The sequence below is a fragment of the Dasypus novemcinctus genome, chromosome 1 (assembly GCF_030445035.2).
Source record: "Dasypus novemcinctus isolate mDasNov1 chromosome 1, mDasNov1.1.hap2, whole genome shotgun sequence".
NCBI lineage: Eukaryota > Metazoa > Chordata > Mammalia > Cingulata > Dasypodidae > Dasypus > Dasypus novemcinctus.
In genome coordinates, this window is record NC_080673.1 from 185,466,596 (window position 1) to 185,471,356 (window position 4,761).

Below are 4,761 nucleotides of genomic sequence, written 5' to 3' on the forward strand. Positions count from 1 at the left end.
GGGAGAAAAATATTTCTTCCCCAAATCCAGGGGACTGAGTACACAAATCTTAGCAGACTTGAGACCCCCAGCCCTAGGCCCCTGAAATACCTCATGAAACATTGAGGGAAGGGATTGGATGGGATGGGGATTCCCTTTATCAAGTCCTAGCCAGGCTTCTGCAGTCCCCAGACCTACACTGGGATGGAGACCCTGATGCTTTAGGAGAGTGGCCACTGGCTAAGCAGATGGGAGGAAAAGAAGTGACATATACACAGACGTGTTCTCACTTGGAGGACACATAGTTGGGAAAACAGGTAGGGGCTGGTGTCCTGGAATGGGGTCCACAAGAAGCCTGCAATTTAACCCAAAGGATTTTCCTGGTGGTGATTTGTTTTTTCTTTCTGTTTCTACTTCCTATAATCAGTGTTGTTAGACATTAAAATACAAGATAAATGCTAGTCTGAAAGCTGGACTCTGAATAAAGTTGTTTCTTTTATAAATATTTTAATTGTAAGTAATCCTCACTCCTAGTAATTTTAGTGACACAGTATCTTCAGGCACACAAGCTCACACACACACACATACACACACATACATGCACATGCACACACAGCTCCCAAACTTTCACAGAAAGCCTGGTAGCAACCACATAATTATAAAGGAGCCCCACCTCTCAAGAGTGAAAGAAAGGGTGAGCATGACTGTGTCGGCCCTAAAGAGGAAGCCAGAGAGGAGAGAGTGTGTCAGAGTGTCCATCTACCACATGGGAGGTCCGTGGTTCAAACCCCGGGCCTCCTTGACCTGTGTGATGAGCTGGCCCATGCGCAGTGCTGATGTGCACAAGGAATGCCCTGCCAGGCAGGAGTGTCCCCCGTGTAGGGGAGCCCCATGCGCAAGGAGTGCACCCCTATAAGGAGAGCTCCAAGCGTGAAAGAAAGTGCAGCCTGCCCAGGAATGGCACCACACACACGGAGAACTGACGCAGCAAGACAATGCAACAAAAAGAGACACAGACTCCCATGCCGCTGACAACAATAGAAGCAGACAAAGAAGAACATGCAGCAACTGGACACAGAGAACAGACAACTGGGGGGGGGGGAAGGAGAGAAATAAATAAAAATAAATCTTTAAAAAAAGAAAAAAGAAAAAATACAAATATATATTAACAATATTTGGTTGAAAACCAAAAAGAAAGAAGGTAGTAGAATAAAATTCTTATTACCAAAAGGGAAAAAAAGGAAAAAAATGCCCATTCAGTTTTCTGTTCAGAGCTTCTTCCTTTAAAATGTTTAAACTGTAGGCAAACTCTCGTGTTCCCACTAAAATATGAGAGCTTCACACAAGAAAATAAAATCAAAAGACAAAACAAGGAAACCAAAGAAGGAAGTTAGTGTAAATCTCTGCATTTTGGGAGAGAGTTAGTTGTCATTAACTCCAGAGCCCAGCATAATTTCCATGGAGCCCTGAAGGGAGAGGACCTCCTGCTACAAAGAGCTTCATTTCAGACGAGTCATAGCAGTGCATATAAACATCATTAGGGAAGAAATCAATGTCCAAAAGTAATCAATGTCCAAAAGTAATTCCTCCAGGTTTCATCATGATTCAGCCAGCCTTTGCCAGAGGTTAGTTCCAGATTTTCCCCAGCTAGCCTGGGCTTGGACCCATAACAAGCTGAGAGCCTCTCTTCCAGAAGCCTCTGAGCTCAGATGTCATAGACTAGCAGGGAGCTCTGCCCTGTGCCCACAGTGGTGATGTGCTTGTAGAAGCTCACCGATCAGATCCCACTGCCTCACTCCCTGGAAGAGACAGACTTGATACTGTATGATGACTGCCAAGAAGGACACATGAGCTTGGGAGCACACTGCATACACTGAGCACTCACTACCATAAGCCAGGCACACATTGTCACAGCAGTATGGCAGTTTGGTGGAGAAGAGTTTAGAGAGTGAATTTTCAGCCTTCCAGAGATGAAAGTAGCCATCCAGAGATACTGCTCCTAATTCCTTGTTCTTAATGTTGAAGGCCAGAACCTGGACCTTGCGGTTGTCAGGGTTTGTGTCCTCCTTGGGGATGTCTCTTAAGGCCTTGTGACTGATGTGGGTATACACAGAGACCTGTGACACATTGTGCCTAACATCACTTTGTTCAACACATCTTCTGTCACTTTCCAGAGTCCCATGGAGCCATTGCATGAACCAGACACCGTCATAGTGTCGCTGGTCCATGCAATGGAAAAGATCCAGTACTTGTGTCCATCATCTCCCACACACATAGGGTCTAGTGTAGGCAGATGGTAGATGGCAAGACTGTTGGGGTTGTCTCCTCCAGGGTCTAACAATGTTCTGGAGGGATTCAGCTTGATGGCATGGATACCAGAGCCCTGTTGGGTCATCACCCCTCCAGGCTCCTGGTCTTTCAGAATGGGAATGTTGGTGATCTGGCTTGTTTGGGCATCCACCACAAACAGCATGTTGCATTTTGTGCCACACACTACTTGCCTATGATTCCTGATTCTTCAGGTAGTACACTAAAGACCTCTTCACTGGGGGGAGTCTTTTCCTTTTGTGAAGAGAGTGATCCCAGCCAAGCTGCTGGCTCTGAGCATCACTCCCAGCCCCAGGTGAAGGGGGCGCTTTCCACTGCCTGCTAACTGCTTTCCAGGCCATAGTGGGCAGCTTCCCAAGCCACATGGGGCAGGGGGAGTGAGGGGCAAGAGGACAGCAGGTCATATATGGGGCTCTGGGGCCATGCACTATAGTGGGCCCAGCCCAAAAGGTGGCCTGGACCCAGGGCACAAAGCAAAGAGGGGGAGGTGGACAGAAGGGAAGGTGGGAGGTAGGATGGGGCAGGGATAGGGAAAGGGACGGGGGGCCAATTGACTTTTGATAAGTATTCCAAGTCCAATCAGTTGGGAAAGAATAGTCTCTTCAACAAGTGGTGTTGGAAAAATTTGGATATCCACATATAAAAGAATTAAGGTGAAACCTTAATTCATTCTATATACAAAAATTAACTCAAAATGGATTAGAGACTCAAATATACACACCAGGACTCTAACACTCTTACAAAAAAACAGGAAATCCACTTTGGGACATTGTGTTAGGCAATGGTTTCTTAGAGTTTACTGAGAAAGAACAAGCAACAAAGGAAATAATAGAAAAATGAGACCTCATTAAAATTAAAAGCTTTTGTGTATCAAAGAATTTCATCATGAAACCAAAAAGACAATGTAAGAATGGGAAAAATATTTGTGAGCCACAAATCTGATAAGGTCTTAATATCTAGAATTTAGAAAGAAGTCCTGCAACATAACAACAAAAAGACAAACAAACAATTTCAAAACATGGACAAAAGTCATGGTAACCACAAAGAAAATATCAAAGAATATGCAAAAATATTGAGACAGAATAGAATACAGGTGACCAAGAGTGGGGAATTAATGCAAAATGAATCTAGGATTTCTGTTTGGGGTGAAGGGAAAGTTCTAGTAAGGGACGGTGGTGAGGGTATCGCAACATTGGGAATATGATTAATTCCACTGAATGGCATGTTTGGGAGATGTTGGGATAGGAAGAGTTACATTTTATACATATTACCACAATTATGAAAAAGAAAGATAAGATAAGGAGACAATGAAAATTAAATGCAGGCAGTGGACTTGGCTCAGCGGTTAGGGCATCCATCTACTACATGGGAGGTCCGCGGTTCAAACCCAGGTCCTCCTTGACCCGTGTGGAGCTGGCCCATGTGCAGTGCTGATGCGTGCAAGGAGTGCTGTGCCACTCAGGGGTGTCCCCCGCGTAGGGGAGCCCCACGCACAAGGAGTGCGCCCCGTAAGGAGAGCCGCCCAGGGTGAAAGAAAGTGCAGCCAGCCCAGGAATGGTGCCGCACACATGGAGAGCTGACACAACAAGATGATGCAACAAAAAGAAACACAGATTCCCGTGCCACTGACGACAACAGAAGCGAACAAAGAAGACACAGCAAATAGACCCAGAGAACGGACAACTGGGGTGGGAGAGGAAGGGGAGAGAAATAAATAAAACTTTAAAAAAAAAAAAGAAAATGAAATGCAATACATGATACTGGATGATATCTAAAAATGGAGGAGAGACTGCTCAAAGGATATTAATCAGACAAAAAATAGGAATTATAGAATGTAAGTTTCATACCAATGTTAGGTTTATTGAACTTGAAAACTGCACTTAAAGTGCAGTGAGTATTCATGTTCACAGGCAATGTATATGGAAGTATTATATATTCAAAGAATACAATGTGTTCAGCCTTTTCTGAAATGTTCAGGAATTGATTTACAGATACATATATGATAGGTAGGTAGGTAGATAGATAGATAGATAGATAGATAGATAGATAGATAGATAGCTCATAGAGAATGATAATCAAAGTTGACTAAATGTTAAAATTGGTGGATCTGGGTATATGAGGGATGGGGATATGTTGGAGTTCACTGTATGGTGTTTGTAATATTTTTGAAACTCTCCTGTCAGTTTGAAATAATTTCAAAATAAAAAGTTAAAAATGGACAAAGGACTTGAATAGTTATGTCCAAAGAAGACCAAAAAAAAAAAAAAAAGTCCAAAAGTCACATGAAAATATGCTCAACACCACTCAATGTGAATGATCAAATCCACAAAGATATATCACTTCATACCCACTAGAATGGCTAATACTAAAAAATAATAATAATAAGTGTTGGATGTAGTGAAACTGGAACACTAATTCATTATTGGTGGGAATGTAAAATATTGCAGCCACTGT

At 43.2% G+C, this 4,761-nt stretch overlaps 1 pseudogene; it reads right to left on the bottom strand.

The window, feature by feature from the left end:
- Positions 1-1,399: 1,399 nt before the first annotated feature.
- On the bottom strand, positions 1,400-2,648 carry LOC101442781 (DDB1- and CUL4-associated factor 12-like; annotated as a pseudogene).
- Positions 2,649-4,761: the final 2,113 nt, after the last annotated feature.